Below are 17,670 nucleotides of genomic sequence, written 5' to 3'. Positions count from 1 at the left end.
AATATGTACAATATGTATGTGTGCTGTCCTAAAATCATTAATTACATAAAATATGTATAAAATATATATAAAATATCTACTAAACCATAATATCATCTACATGAAATACATCTTATATTATTTTATTAAATATTAATGTATAGTTGTTGTTAAAATTTGGTACCCCCTATATCAATTTAATGTCTTTTAGGGTCCAAAGCTCTCAATTTAAGAACTGGGGTGATGGATAGATGGTCATTGAGGCCAGGAAAATGTATAGCATCTAACCTCAATTGCCAAATTAATTCTCAAAACTCCAATTTTGTTTCCCAATCACCCCCTCTTTCTCCCAATAAAACTTCTTCCAATACCCAAAATCTAAACTCCGCTTGCTGGCAGTTCAATTTATGTCTGTATAGGGCATTGTGCTCATTAATTTTATCTATATCTCTAATATGTTCATAGATTCTCTGTCTAAGGGATCTCTCCATCTTGCCTACATAATATGCCCAACATTTAATGCAGTAGGCAAGGCAAACCACACCCTTAGTATAACAGCTAAAATATTTCTTGGCTTTCATTGAATATTTAATGCTTGTAATGTTTAATTCTTTAGTACCAGCCATAAATGTACATTGCTTACATCTACCACATTTAAAGGTACCAACTCTATTTGTTGCTCCTCTCAGTGTCTCTTCTTTCTTTTGTTCATATATTTCTTTCAAATTCCTATTTCTTCTATAAGTAATTCTTAAAGGTCTAGAAAAACAATCCACATTAGATGGTATCTTTTTTTTTTTTTCAATAATAAATCTTTATTGTTTTACCATTTTCCATACAAACTTAAGCAAAACAAAAATATTAATAAGTTCTAACTATCCTTTCTAATAAAATCACAAAAACATATATACAATATTTACATGAATGCCTCCAAATGTAACAACAAATTATACAAGAACATATGAAAATAATTATAAATAAATCAAATATCTCAATCTTTTACTTATTGACAATTTTTCCCCTAAAGGGTATATATGTCTCATACTATACTCGATCTCTATATATTACGCCAGTATGATATTTGTTCCCATATCTTTGGATTATTGATATTTTTATTATGATCCTTCAGAAGTAATTTGTGGGCTAATATATGTCTTATTGCTAAAGTCCTAAAATTATCCCATGACATTTGAGATGGCTTTAACCAGTTCATTACTATATAAAGTTTCATGAAAAAAAAAATTAATAAATATAATGATTTGGGATCTAGGAAATTGTTTTGGAGGAATATGTAAAATCATGAATTCCCATGAGAGTGTTGAACTTTGATATCCCATCTTTTGAAGTTGTACTTTTAAGGAATTCCAAAGTTTATAAATACATTTACAACTCCAGAACATATGAAGAAGGTCTGCTGTTTGATCTTTACAATATGGGCAATTTGGAGATTTTTTAGGATTAAACTGATGCAATCTAAGGTGTGTAGAATAAGCACTATTAAAAATCATAAGTTGAGTATACATTAATTTTTGAAAAGATATTGATTTTGTTGTTAGATTAATTGCCTTCAATATTTGCTTTTCTTCTGTAAGTGGCAGTTTTTCCCTCCAATATTTTGACAGAAGAACTGTATTCTGAAATTTGAGATCCTTTATTAGTTTGTTAGTGGCTGCTATAAATTTGACATCTTGTTGAAGACTTTGCCACAAATTCAAACATTTTGTTATTTCATCTTTAATTTTAAAGTCATTAAAGTAACTTATGGAGAGTTCTTTGATCTGTCTCAAAATAGTTAAATATGATTTGGGCAGATTCAATTTTTGTCTTATTGTATTAATTGACTCCTTTAAGTAGGGATATATATCAAGTAAAGTTAAATTCATCATAAGGGGAAAGTTTTTAAGATTTATTAATTTATTATTGAGTTTCAAATTAGGATTTCTATGAAAAGGTTGTAAGACCATCATATGCTGCATAAGATTTAAGGATTCAAATAAATTTTGTAATGACGTTATATATAATTTAATGTGATCCATTATATCGTATAATTTAAGCTTTTCCTTTCCTAAGAAAGGTACTGATTTGGGATTAATATTCAAATTCAAAATGTGTTTATAATTCAAAGTTACCCATATTGGTGACCATTTATTATTAAATATGTCATAATTGGCAATTCTTAAGATTCTGTTCGAGTTTATTATTAAATAGTAGGTTTCAAAATTTGGTAAATCCAATCCCCCTTTATTTTTTGGAGTCATCAATTTATCATATGATATCCTGGTCTTTCTTGGGTCCCAAATAAATTTAGCTGATTCCATGTGAATTTGTTTAAAAAACCCTTTGGAAATTATCACTTGAGCAGATCTAAATATATATAATAATCTGGGTAAAACATTCATTTTAATAATTGCAACTTTTGCTAATACAGGTAGCTTTAAGTTATTCCATCTCTTAAAATCAAATAGTATGTGATCCCAGACTAATTTAATGTTGGTATTATAAAAATCCTTATTATCTGTAGAAAAGGTACTACCCAAGTACTTAATTTTATCTTCAGATTTTACCTGCCCCACTAATGGGAGAAGCGAAAAGGGTTTGGGAGTTTTTAAAGGAAATATGCTTGTTTTTTTAAGATTAATTTTGTAATTAGATATTACTGCAAAGTCCTCCACTGCTTTCAGTAATTTTTCATTGTCTGAAATTGGTGTTGTGCAGTACATATTAAGATCGTCTGCAAACGCCGCCATGGATATTTTTGTTCCATATAATATAGGGGCATTATGATATACATTCTGTTTAATGTATAAAAATAAGGGCTCTAGGTCTATATTAAACAACAAGGGAGACAAGGGACAGCCCTGTCATATTCCATTTTTAAGTTGTATTCTTTTAGAAAAACTTTTGTTGATATATAAGGTAGTGTAAGGATTACTATATAAGATTTGTAACCATAAGATAAATTCCTGGGGTATATTAAAATATGGCAAAGTGTCAAACAAGAACACTATATTAACCCTATCAAAAGCCCTTTGCGCATCAATTATGAGTGCATAAATATTTCAATTCTTTTGTTTAGCATAAGAGGTTAATGAATGTAGTGCTAATGTATTGTTGCTTGTTTGTCTGGCAGTTATAAAACCAGCTTGTTCATTAGAAATTATTTGATTCATTATTCTTTTCAATCTATTAGCCAAAATAAAAGTCAAAATGTTCATATCAACATTTAGAAGTGAAATTGGTCTATAATTATCAGGATTCTGGGTATCAGCATTTATTTTAGTTATAAGAATAGTTTTTGATGCATTAAAATGGAGATCATTAATTTTATTATTATTTATATAATTAAATACAATCGAGAGTATTTTACCAAGAATATTGCAGAAGGTTTTGTAGAATTCAGCAGTCAGGCCATCAGGCCCCGGTGCCTTGTATGATTTGAAGTTTTTAATTATATAAGTTATTTCTTCACCCGATATAGGTTTAATAAGATCTTCTTGGGAAATATCATCTATTTTTGGGAAGCTAATTTTCTGAAAAAATTCTTTATTAGACCTATTTAAGGATAGATCCTTTTGATCAGCATAAATATCAGAGTATATTCTTTCAAAAACATTAGCAATATCTTTGGTTTTAGAATATATTGTATTATCCAAGTGTATTTCCAAGATTAAAGATGCTGTTTTTGATTGATTAATGATTCTAGCTAATGTCCTTGATGGCATTTGAATATGATTAGCATATCTCACTAACATTTTATGCTCATAAAACATCAACCTATTATTTTGAACTAAGAAAAGATCTTTTTGACATTTGAATAATTCCGCCTCTGTTTGACTGTTGTAGTTCTGAATCAACTCTTGGTCAAGTGATTTTATTTTAACTTCCAAATCTTGTATCTCTCTAGTTTGCATTTTTTTGTAATATGAAGCTTTTTGCAAGAAAATCCCTCTTATTTGTGTCTTAACTGTTGCCCATTCTATATCAGGAGAATGTTGTGGTTTCTCCAACTTAACTAGTATACTTTTAAGAACATCTGTAATTTCATGTATTATTTCTTTTTTATTTAATAGATTTGGGTTTAAAGACCAATTATAACCCCTGTGAAACAAATTATGTTTAAAATCTTTAGAAAGACTTAATGAAATTTTGGAATGGTCCGATAAATAACGCGCATGTATGAGGGCTAATGGTTCAAAATTAGTCATTATTTGTGAAATCAAAAAGAAGTCTATTCTAGACCACATTTTGTGACACAGTGAGTAAAAAGTAAAATTGTTTGTATTGAAATGGTTATTCAGATATTTAAAAGGGTCATATAGTTGAAAATCTTCTTTTAAATCATTTAGTGCGACCACCGCTTGCCTATTGAATGACCTTTGTGAACAAGACCTATCCAACTTCGGATTCTGATAGGAATTCCAATCCCCTCCTATTATTATATAATAGTTATTATATTGATTTAAAAGCGGATAAAGTGATGCTTTAAAACATTGTTGATTAGTGCATGGTACGTATACATTACAAAGTAAAATAGGTTTATCATGAAGAGTAGATGAGAGGGTAAAAAGCACCACCTTCCTTCTTTATCTATTTTAGAGTCTAAAATCTTCCCTTGATATTGATTTTTTATAACTATAGCTACCCCTGCACTATTGGTCTTACCTTCTGAGGCTATAACCTCTCTAATCCACTTCCTTTTCTTGATCTCTGCCCATTGATCATTAGTTAGGTGAGTTTCCTGAAGTAGTGTAAAACACGCCCCAGACTGCAAAAGTAAATGAAGAAATAATTTCCTCTTCTTTAAGTTCTGGAGCCCTTTTATGTTCCATGAGTCTATTTCCCACATTTTACTCTGTTGTTTATTATTACAAACCTTTAAAAAGAAAAAAATCAAATGTAATCAGAGACATTTTAAAGATATATATAATTTGGAAGCATTCTTGAAATCCCATCCCATACCAGTGCCTACCCACTCTACTCTTGGACCAGGACATGTATAGGTCCTGTATAGGGTAAATAATTATAATAATTACTAATATAAACCTAGAAATATTCTTCAAGTAACAATAAATGACACATATAACATAAACAGAACCTATAATAACTAACTCTAATTCTACAAAGTCTAATCTAAACATTCCCTACTAAACACTACTATTAATCAACATCTCTTGTGTTAACTATTTTTGAGTAAAGCATATAAAAAATTATTTATAGAACAACATGTATAAGTTTTTCTGTAACTTTGATTGTCTAACTAGAAACCCCATATAGGTATTAATTAAGCTATCCTGATAAAAATATTTATTTCTATATAAAAGTAAACAAAAAATATATATCTGCTGTATATAGATAATTAACTTTCTTGATTTCTAAATACACCTCTAATGAAACAATGCAAATTACATATACTAAAACCTTTTGCTCATAAGATAAATTGAGAGTTCAATTTTTAGTCAACATTATTTTCTCTTGGTCAAACAGCAGACAAGGGAGAAGAGAAAGAAAAAAAAAACAAAACCCTGCATTATTATGAAATTATAGTCATATAAGCATACAAAAAAAAAACAGAAATAGGTAGTTTCCTTAATAACAATATTAACAGTGGGTACTGATGTTTTAGCTAATGACATCAGGCTTTATCAGTATTATAAAAGAGTCATCTCACATATCTGGGTCTATATGGCAGGAAAAAGAAAGAAAGTATAGTATGCAGTATAATTACTATATACAGACAACTTAATGATATTAAAGGAATAACTGATTCCTTTCAACAGAACCTTTCCCTAAATGCATACTGTCTATCCATTCCTTGTTCAGCATTAATATATTTTAAAGTTAAGAATGATTAATCATTAGGGGAACTAAAAATGTAACAGCTTGTAAATATGTGCTTAAAAAAACATTACACAACATCCTTTAATGTCTCTTTTATTTTATTCAGTCCAACATAGTCCTCCTCGGATTTCCAAGCCTGGAAATCAGCCCAGGTGATCGCGAATGGGGAATCTTAATAGAGACGAACTTCCGGAAGTGTGAATATCGCACCCTCAGAAGCACCACAGTCATTTCCTGTTTCTTCGTAAAGGAACAGCCTTCGCAAAGGCTGTAAAACTTCGGGAGATACTCGCGAATGTCCAGGATTTGAAAAATGAGCTCTTATCTAAACAAAGAGGGGCCTAACACAATAAAACAACCAAACAAAGGATTACCAAGACCTCGATCCACAGCAGCAGCTAAATCCGACCTCGGATGCCATACCAGTCGCAACGGAAAGACAAATCAAGTCTCTGAAGCAGGTAAAGCCTTGAAAAGCTTCAAAAAAGTAACTTTTGCTTCATTTTTTGATAAAACAGAGTATTTGGACCCATCAGCTGTGAATATTAATGAATTGGGATATTTCATCTGAAACTTTATGTGTTTTTCAATAAGAAATTTGCAATAAGGAGATAACATTTGTCTAGCTTGCCTGATTTGGAGAGGTAAGTCCTGGGTCACAGAAATTCTGTTATTGTTCCACATAACATATCCTCCACTATGTTTAATAGTTGAGAGAATTTTGCTAACATCTTGATAATTCAATATTTTAACATATACTGGTCTTGGGCTATTAGAAGCCTGTGCTTCCCTCAAAGCTCTGTGTGTTCTTTCTATGATTATTTGTTTTGGCAAATCAGGGTATTTAAGAATAACTGTAAATATTTGTAGGATAGATGTAATTAAGTCATTATATTGTACAGACTCTGGTATTCCTTTGACAATGATGTTGTTTCTTCTAGATTTTGCCTCTAAATCAGTTATTTTAGCTTGAATAGCAAGAATATCCAGCTCGTGTGTATCTGATTTTTTTACTAGCAGATTTATTTTGTCTTCATTGTCTGATATCCGGGCTTCACTTTTATCCATTCTCTCAAGAACTTGAGTACAGGAGATTCCGAAAGTTTGTACTGGTACAGTTAATTCTTTCAGAGCTTCTTGTATGGGTAACAGAGCAGTTTTGATATCCTCCATGTTCAGCATTTGATCTGGTTTAGTTTTGGTCCCTGGTTTTGATTGTTCCTGTTTTTTAATAATTTTTTGTCGTTTCGAAGTAACATCCACTACAAAAACTAAACTTTCAGAACTGCAGTCACCGGAAATAGATGATATCTTTTTAAAAATGTTCCACACTGTGTTAATACATTTCTTCAACCATATTATATTATATTATTACTATATGTAAGTTTTAAATATGGATTAACTTTGCTGTTTTGTTCTTTGGACAATCCAGTACTTTGTTCTCCAGTTCTTAATATTAATCCATTATTCAGCAATGGTTTATAAGTATCACCCCAACCTTGAATAATGGCTTCTTTTATTTGGGACAATAATTCTATCAGGATATCCCCTATCTCTAAATAACTCATGAACAAAACTTATTTCTTTCAAAAATTCTTCCTCGTCAGACGTCATACGAGCTATACGAACCATCTGTCCTTTAATAATGTTGTTCTTCAAAAAGGACAGATGGTCACTGTCATAATGCAAATATGCATTGGAGAAGCATTCCTTACGATATATTTTGGATTTGTATTTTTTATTATCTCTATCTTTTGAGATTGTGACATCTAAATAATTGGCTTCTGTGCTATCACTCTTATATGTAAACTCCAAGAACTTTGTAGTTTGGTTCAGGTATTCCATGAATTTTGGAATCATTTTTTCACTCCCCTCCCAAACAATAAAAATACCATCCAGGAATCTGTAATATCCCTGGATATACTTAGAAAACAGTGTTCCAAATATGTAATGTTTCTACCAGTATAACATGACTATGTTAGCATATAGGGGAGCACAGGCAGAACCCATATTATTAACTCCCCAAGTGATGTTGACATTCTACAGAATGGCCTCACTGTGACTAATGATTGGCGTCAGAACCATGCCCTTAAGCTCAATGCCAAAAAATGTGTCGTCATCCCCTTTGGGAAAAACAGGTTCCCATAAATTACCACATTGATGGTAGCCCACTGAACACAGAGGACATTATAAGAGATCTGGGAACGCAGGTTGACAGCAACCTCTCTTTTGATCACCACATTCCCACTGTGGTCAGAAAGTCCTTCTATGTGACACATCTCATTACTAAGAGTTTTGCATCCAGGAAGAAAGAGGTCATTGTCTCCCTCTACTCTTCCCTCATTAGGCCAGTCATCGTGTACAATGCCCCATTTGGCATTACCTCACTAGACAACTGGAGAGGCCGCAAAAGTACCTCACATAGAGGATCCTAGGCCTTAAACACTTGTCCTATATGGGCAGACTCAAAAAACTCCAACTATTCTCTGTCTCATATCACCTACTTAGAGGTGATCTCTGCTTGACTTACAAAGCCATGTCTGACCCAGCTCTGTTGGAAATGCTACATCTAAAGAAATCTCAATCCCTCCGCACCACATGCTCCAGAGACCACTACCTTATTATCACAATTAACATGCTGGAGGGACAGGTTCATAACCCAGAGACTGCCCAGCTATGGAACAGATTTCCCATAAATGTCAAGCAGAGCACCTCACTGACCCTCTTCAAGAGAAATCTTGATGAGTGGATGGTAAACAGAAAATTCACCCTGGGGATAACACCAGTGGCTCTACTCAACAGAGGCACTGGGAACTAAGGTTGGGTGGCACTATGCCAGGGTAATCCTATGCCTAGGCTTGTAAAGTCCCCAGGACCATTAGCCTAGTACACACCTATGAACCTATGAACCTCCTTGGTAAGATCCAGCCAGAACACAATCACTTTCGAAGTCGCCATCTCCCTGACCTCCCCCCCTTAGGGTCAAACAAAAAAACTTTTCCAAAGCTGACTACAACCTCCTGAGAGCAGGTATAAGCAGTTCCACTGACACCATCCCTTCAGTTGGAACTAGCACTAATGTCCAAGCCTACACCAAAAAACTATATGAGCGTCTATATAGCTGCATGGACTCAGCAGTACCTAATAGACCAAATCATCTTCCTGAAGGAACAGTAGACCTGTCTGGTGGACAGCAGCAATAAACAAACTCTGTAATAAAAGGAAAAAAATTGCTGTCTGTGACCCAGAAGGAGCAGGTGCCAAGTTAGAAGCAATCTCTCCTTTGTCTGAACAAGCAAATAAGGTCACTGGGGAAATCCAGTAAGGCTAACTTTGAGCCCAAATTGACCACATCCACTAAGGACAATCACAAGGCCATCTTCACATACATCCACAATCTCAAATGTAACACACAAATATACTCTGAACTGGGGGTCAGGAACACTGCATATATAAATGCAGTAGATATAGCCAATCTGCTACCATCAGGTTCTGTGAAAACGTCATCCATCTCCCCACCATCAGTAAACCAGGACATCCCCAGCACCTGCCCCCCTCCCCTCATCATGAGGAAGCAGATTTTTAATACCCTCTCAAAGGCAAAAAAATACAGCCTCCTGGGACCAGACAACATCCCTGGCTGCATCCTACTTGAACTCAGGCATTTGCTCTCAGCTCCATTAGGCATCCTATTCAACCAAAGCCTGAGCACTGGCTATGTCCCAGCACAAGTACTAAAAATTAAATAATTACCTAATCAATCTCTTTATTAAAATGTTTTTGCATGTGCAAGCATCAGAATGAACCATTTTCCCAAGTGACACCATCAGTAATACATCACAGTATGCAGCAGCACAAAAATGAAACATTTAACCAAGTGACACCTTCATTAATATGTCCAAGTATGCTGAATCACAAAAATACAACATGTACACTAGCAAACACTTTCATTCATACCTTTCAACTGTCCAGTTTTCGCAGAAGGTCGAGATTTTTGCTTCATATTTTTGGCCTGTTCCTCTTAAAATTTGCAAGTCACTGCCAAATCACTAAGGACTGAAGTCAGAAACTATTGGCAGTCAGTTGACTTTTAGAATTCATATCTTTCAGAAAATTCATGCTAATGCAAAATCTGTTAGTCTAGCAATTTTCTATGTTTGTAAGAGCAGTATTTAAAAAGTGTCCCTATTTTTGGTCCTTTGTCCCCCATTATTTGTGGATTTGTCCAGATTTCTTGCTAAGTGGTTGAGAGGTATGTTTTCATTATAAGTCCAAGTATGCACAAGCACCAAAAATCAAACATTTAACTAAGCAAGCCCTTCTTTACTATGTCCAAGTAAGGACAAACAACATGAAACATATTCCCAAGTGACCCTTTAGTAATATGTCCAAGTATGCACAACCACAAAACTAAAACATTATCCCAGTGACCCCTTCATTTCTATGTCCAAGCATGCACAAGGACAAATATGAAACATTTGCCATACAGATTCTTCAGTAATATGTCCAGGTATGCACAAACACCAAAATGAAAACGTATCCAAGTGACCCCATCCGTAATATGACCAAGTATGCGCATGTAGAAAATGAAACATTTTCCCAAGCGACCCCTTCAGTAATTTGTCCAAATATTCACAAGCACTAAAAATTAAGCAATTACCCAAGCAATCTCTTCAGTAATATGTTTAGGCATGTGCAAGCATCAGAATGATCATACCTGTTAAACCTGATGGACTTCTGTGAGACAGTCACCAAGGCCCTTGATGAGGGGAAACCTGTGCAGACAGCCTACCTAGACTTAGCCAAGGATTTTGACACTATCCCCCACTCAGGCATAATTGACAAACTCACCCAGCTAGGTATCAACCCGTATATCATTAGATGGGTCACTAACTGGCTCACTGATAGAACCCATATAGACAAAATAGGGGAATCCACATCCAACAGCAGACCTGTAAACCAGTGGTGTTCCACAGGGATCAGTCCTGGGACCTCTACTGTTTGGAATCTATCTCTCTGAAGTGAAAGCTAAAACTAAAGGTCTGTGGCTGACAAAGCTTGCTGGTGACTGCAAACTGGGAGCGGTCATAGAATCTCCAAATGATGTCAACATCCTGTAAGAGGGTCTTACAGAAGGAAATGGCTGGTGCCAAAGTCATGGCTTTAAACTCAATGCAAAAAATGTATTATCATCCCTTTTGATAAGAGTGATGCTCCTGCTAACTACCACTTCAGTTACAACACCCTAACTATGCAGTCAGTGGTGAGAGACCTGGGCACACAGGTTGACAGCAGCCTTACCATTGATCACCATGTCTCCACAGTGGTAAGAAGGCCATTCTATATTGCTCATTTCATAAGTAAGGGAATTGCCTCCAGAAAAAAAGAAGTTATAACCTCCCTGTACTTTTCCCCTTATCAGGCCAGTAATTGAGTACAATGTCACTTTTGTTATGTACCTTTCCAAGCACCTGAAGCAACTGGAGAGACTTCAAAGGTTCCTCACAAGGAAAATTCAAGGTCTTCAGCATCTGTCATATGAGGATTGTCTGAAATCACTGCTATTCTGTTTCATGTAGACTACTCAGAGGTGATCTCTGCCTTGCATATAAGACAGTCTTTGATCCTGCTTTATTGGAAATGCTGCATATCCATAAGTCAAATGGAACATGGGTTACTCACTCTACAGACCTTAACCTGGTATGTGACATTAATAGAACCTGCTGGATGGACAGATTTGTCTCCCAGAGTTTACCAAACCTTTGTAATAGACTCCCACTTCATGTCAAGTAGAGCACCTCATTGGCTGTCTTCAAACACAATCTGGACGATTGACTGGGTAACCATAAATTCACTCCAGAGGTTCTACCTATATCCCTTTTGAACAGGGATGAAAGGTGCTGATTGTGGAAATAAGAGTAAAACTTGGCAAGGCTTGTAAGGGCCCTAGGGTCATTAGCCTATCCTATGATCCTATGAACCATTTTCCCTGTGACATCATCAGTAATATGTCGCAGTATGCAGCAGCACAAAAAGGAAACATTTGGCCAAGTGACACCTTCATTAATATGTCCAAGTACGCCAAATCACAAAAATAAAACATGCACACTAGTAAACACTTCTGTTACATGTCTAAGTATGCAGAAGCACCAAAAATCAAACATTTAACTGAGTGATCCCTTCTTTACTATGTCCAAGTAAGCACAAACAACATGAAACATATACCCAAGTGGTCATTCAGTAATACATCACAGTATGCAACAGTACAAAAATGAAACATTTACCCAAGTAATCCCTTCATTAATATGTCCATGTGTGCCGAATCACAAAAATAAAACATGTACCCCAGCAAACACTTCTGTTCCATGTCCAAGTATGAACAAGCACAAAAATCAAACATGTAACTAAGCAAGCCCTTCTTTAATATGTCCAAGTAAGCACAAACACCAACATGAAACATATACCCAAGCTTCCCATGTGTAATACGACCAAGAATGTACAATCACTGAAAGGAAACATTAACCAAGTGACCCCTTCATTACTATGTCCAAGCAGGTACAAGCTCAAATGTGCAACAGTTACCCTAAGGATCCTTCAATAATGTCCAGGTATTCACAAACACCAAAATGAAACATTTATCCCATTGACCCCTTCAGCAATAGGTTGAAGTATGCACAAGTACCAAAATGAAACATTTCCCCAAGCTAGCCCTTTAGTAATTTCCAAAGTGACACCATCAGTAATATGTCCAAGTATGCAGAAGCACAAAAATGACACATTTACCCAAGTGACCCCTTCATTAATATGTCCAGGTATGCCGAAAAACCAAAGTAAAACATGTACCCAAGCAATCACTTCTATGTCTAAGTGTGCACAAGCACAAAAATCAAACATGTAACAAAGCGAGCCTTTCTTTAATATGTTTCAAGTAAGCACAAACACCAACATGAAAAATATACACAACTGAACCATCATTAATAAGCCCGAGTATGCAGAACCACAAAACTAAAACATTAATCCAGTGACATCTTCATTACTTTGTCCCAACATGCACAAGCACAAGTGTGAAACATTTAGCTTAATAATTCTTCAATAATATGTCCAGGTATGCATGAACACCAAAATGAAACATTTCCCCAAGTGAGCTCTTCACGAATTTGTCCAATTATACACCAGCACTAAAAATGAAACACCTAAACAGCTATCCTTGCAATCACTTAAGTAATATGTTTAGGCATGTGTAAGCGTCAAAATGAAGCATTTTCCCAAGTGACACCATCTGGAATATGATCAACTAAGAGAAGCACAGGAAAGAATCGTTTCCCCAACTGATGAAGTTATGGCAGTTCAGTCTGATGTTTTAAAAAAGAGGTGTGACTTCCTGGTGCTGACTGCAAACAAACACTTGTTACAGTTGTTGTAACTCAGAGTCCCAGAATTCTTACTTGAATGAAGCTGCATATGCATTACAGTGAATCATTTTGCAGGGAATACTTTTATAAGAGTACCACGCAAAAAAGATTAAAAGTAATAATTGGCAGTGACATATTCTTGCAGTCATTCTCTTTATAATAAAATGTCACACTTAAAACACGCAAAAAAGGCATTACCTTATATAAAACAGTTTCAGTAAGATTGTGGAATATAAGTAAGCAGAAAGCTTATGTGACAATCCTACATAAGTGAAGTTCATCTTAAGATAAAACACATTACAAAGCGATCACAGGAAGCCTTAACTGGGTGCTCATTAAACAGTTATTACTGATCTGTATGATACAAAAGAATTCCTGTACAGTCAAAACAAATGCTAGTTTATTTACCCCCAGTATATATGTATTTAGGTAAACTCACCCAGTAAAAGAAGGCAGCATGAGCCAGAAGCAGTATGAGAACTAATAACAAGTGTATTTTTAAATCCCCACAAAACAGAGCTCTATCAGTATATTTCTGCAAGTCCGCAGCAAGTCCATATCAACAGAATGAGCCGTTATGTAAACAAGGATGTGCAGCAACAGATTAATGAAAAATAAGTTCCTGGTTATAGCCAAGGGTGTTTTTATGTACAAATAAGGGTGCGAGTCAATGCACAAGATGAAGGGAGTGTGAATAATTAGTGAGTGGGCGTTACCTGGACGAAAAGTTTAAGAGTAGGTGTGAACAAGTACATTCAGCAGAAAACTTCACTGTTACTGATGGGCGATTTGTTGAGGGCTCCAGCAAGCGCAAGAGTAAGTTTTATTTATAAATAGCTTGCTGTAACAATAAACATTCTAAGGTAACAGCAGAAACAGTGGTAAAAATGGTTTATGATGACTGAATGGATTTTTTAAGTGATGCAATCGTTAGGAAGGGGGGAATACAGTAGAATAACAGAAGACATATGCGGTTTCCCATGGATGTCCTTTAAGAGTGTGTAATTAGCTTTGGTGAAATTTTTTAGCCTGATTTCTAAGAGTGGTTCAGGTGTTATAGCTGCTGTGATGATGTGAGGTATTGCCAACTATGCCATGAGAAGTAGGGCAGTGGATGTGTAACATATGCCAGCATAGCTAGCTGGAGTTTTGTAAATAATTATATGTCATTTGTATATCAAAGTGGTTTGTACAGCTGCTTGTGTTGAAAATGCATGTGTAAAGTTGCTTGTTTTAAAAAAAATGTACCAAATGTGGGTCCCGCTGGGCAGAAAAAAAAGAAGTATAACTGTTGAAATTAATATTGTAACAGAGGATACTGAAAGACAAGAGGTTAATCTCAGTCCAGATAACTTTGAAAAATAGTCTGAAATTAAATTACCTGGTAGGTCGTAAGGATTTTATCTTACAGTTCTGATTGCAGTCAGAGAAAAAATGTCAGGATAAACAAGGACTAGAAATTCTGCTTTATTGTCCGTAGCAGTGAACTAATTACTGCCCTGGAAGGGCAGAAGTGTTTAAATGGTTTTATGGCTCCCAGATCCTGTAACACATCTTAGCAAAGCTGTAGCTGTGTGTATGGTAACGCATATGTGTGAAATTCTGGTTCAGTTTCTAGTAAAGGGGGGGTAGTATGGGAACCAGAAGTCATATGACCAGATGTATGTGGTGTCATTCTGTAATCCAGTGCTGAAATGATGCTTTAATACTAGATGAGACAGGAGTCTCAGAGCAATCTGTTTTGAAACCTGACATAGAAGGATCACTCACACACTTCATCTATCTTGCCTTGCTTTAGTAAGTAACCAGGAAATAGTAATTCTTTAGATCAGTCAGGAAAATATAGTGAGATTAGTTAAGTGCTGTTTTTCTGTATCTATGTGAATTTATTCATCTGTTTTATTTTTAATATTTCCTGTGACTGAAATTTTGGTGCTTATTGTAAATAAATATTTAGTATTTTCATGTTCTTTTATTATAAAATATATTTAAACTTTTCATTGTAGCTGGTCTTTTAGAGAATATTTTAATCTTTGAGGGTACTTATATCTATTTGGTGGCACTGTGGCTGCTCCTGGAAGCCTCACTGCATTGGTCAAACACTGCCATTTGTATTATTATTAATTTCACTCAGTATAATTGCATACCATTATAAGAGCCTTAGAGTAGTTGGCTTTAGAGTGTCCTGTTGGCAGCATCTACCTTATAGTCTGGGCAAAGGAGTATAGCTAGTAAATCTATGCCAGCCTTTCCCAGGTGTGTGTGTGTGTGTGTGTGTGTGTGTGTGTGTGTGTGTGTGTGTGTGTGTGTGTGTGTGTGTGTGTGTACGAAAATCAAACCTTAAAGAGTGTGTGCATCAGCTACTTGAACAGAGACACTGAGCACTAGTTTCACACAGAGAATGGTGGAAGACTTGACCTGGGACACTCGGCTGAGGACTCATCTGTATATTTGTGCCAGTGGGAAGTCTTACTGGGGGCCTGGCGAGAGAGAGAGAAAACCAGAACCTGGACTGAGTGTGTTCCCTGTGTGCTATTAAGGGAAATTGTGCTTGGTGCAGAGAGCTGAATCTGGAAATACTATGTGTACCTATTTTTTTTCCAAATTAATGTCCCTCACCAGTGTCATCGGTGAAGATTCAGGCTCCTTAATTACTGGCTTAGAGGGGGAACATGACAGCTACTTCAAATTTGACTGATTTTTGATCAAATTTAACCAGTGAGGGTCCTGTACTTTTGGTAGTGCAGTGGTCACCCATGTTGGTGACCTGGTTTAGAATATTTGAGGGCCTTGTGGGGTTGCATACTGTTTTTTCTAGGGCATTAGTGTTAACAGAGTCCAGGAACCATTGTGCGAGCATGTTGCTAATCATATAAGTTTCCAGTCATTGGAGGGATAGTTAAAATCACTCATGACTGGTGTGTTTGGTTATAATTTGATGGACTCAACTAATTCCAAATAAACAGCATGGGTATCTTGCTTCAGTGAAGGAGCCTATAGCTAACAATGACTTAAAGTGTGGGGGGGGGGGCCTTACTCACAGTTAATTGAACTTGGAGTAACTTCATGGAGTTTTCCTGTCTAGCCAGTCTAGAGGTGCATGTATATTTGATGAAGATAGATACTCCTCCTTTGGTTCTCACACATTCATTTTGAGGTCTGAGAGTGTGAAAGGCATTGTAGCCTTGCAAGGCTGGAGTACTGTCTGAGGCCCTGAACCAAGTTTCTGTGAATGCACAGATATCAGATAACAGATATTCTCCAGGGACAGGAGTACTTCCAGAGAGTGCAGTTTCTGATTTAAACTCCTAGCATTTAGCAGCATAACCTTTAATTTATTTGTGAGTGATATTTTTTTCTTGAGACCTTGCCTAAAAAAAGGCACTTTGGGGGAGGCAAGTACCTTAGCCAGTAATTGAAAACCTAGAGGAGACAAGTGAAGACCATCTCTAGCAAAGCAGTGTGGTCTATCAACCATGTCATCCCAGGCTGACAGGAACTGGATCCCCTTAGAATGACACTAAGCCAATTGTTGAAGTCAATTTATGTTTTGTTTTGTGGTATCATCCTAGATGAGGGTAGAATGCTGCTCAAAGCTAGGGCCATACCTCCATGAGACACATATTCATAGAGCTCAATCATGTCTTGCTTCATATAGTGCAGTGAGGTACGTCTGAAGTCATTCACACCAACATGAACTGTGACAGAGTCATAACACTGCTTGTTTTTGAGAGACTTGAGTGCATGTGTGATCTGATGGATCCTGGCACCCGATAGACAACTGACAGTAAACTTCTTCTCCAGCCTGGTGTTGGACATGTTTGTCTCACAATGGAGTCACATATGATTAAAATTTTGGTTTAGATGTGCTTTGCCTTAGGGGCCTATTTGGTGAGACACAGGTGCTTGTGTTTTTGTGTATTGAGTGCTGTAGGTGTTGTATTAGATGTAGTATGTTTGTGTTTCGAAGGTCTCTGGTGTTTAGGTAGGCTTCTGTATGATGGTTTATATGTTGAGTGCATGGTTTGCATAGGAGGTGTAGTATGTGAGCTGACAACCTATTCAGTGTTATTGTTCTGTGCACAAGAGAGCAAGGATTCCAGATTCTTAGTGTAGATGCATGTCTCACAGATTGTACTTGGGTGATTTAGGAGTAGAGGGTCATCAGTGTACATGAGGCAGTTGCTACACTGCCTAAGGACACCCATGTCACTCAGGCTGGTAGGAGAAATGGAGGGAAACTGACCATCCATAATGCTAAGATAAATCCTGTTTTTCACAGTGTGGAAAGAAAATTGAGGGGTGTGGTATAACTGGGTGCTCTAAACAGGGTCTATATTAATGGGGTGCTCTATAACGGGTTTATACTAACGAGAGTTCACTAAATGGTTTGAGACTTGTAGATATGGTAGTACTGAGATTGTTTAAGGGGCAGAAGCAC

The sequence above is a fragment of the Protopterus annectens genome, chromosome 2.part2, assembly GCF_019279795.1.
Source record: "Protopterus annectens isolate FY-2018-M chromosome 2.part2, PAN1.0, whole genome shotgun sequence".
In the NCBI taxonomy this organism is placed as follows: Eukaryota; Metazoa; Chordata; order Ceratodontiformes; family Protopteridae; genus Protopterus; species Protopterus annectens.
This window is presented reverse-complemented; position numbering follows the sequence as displayed.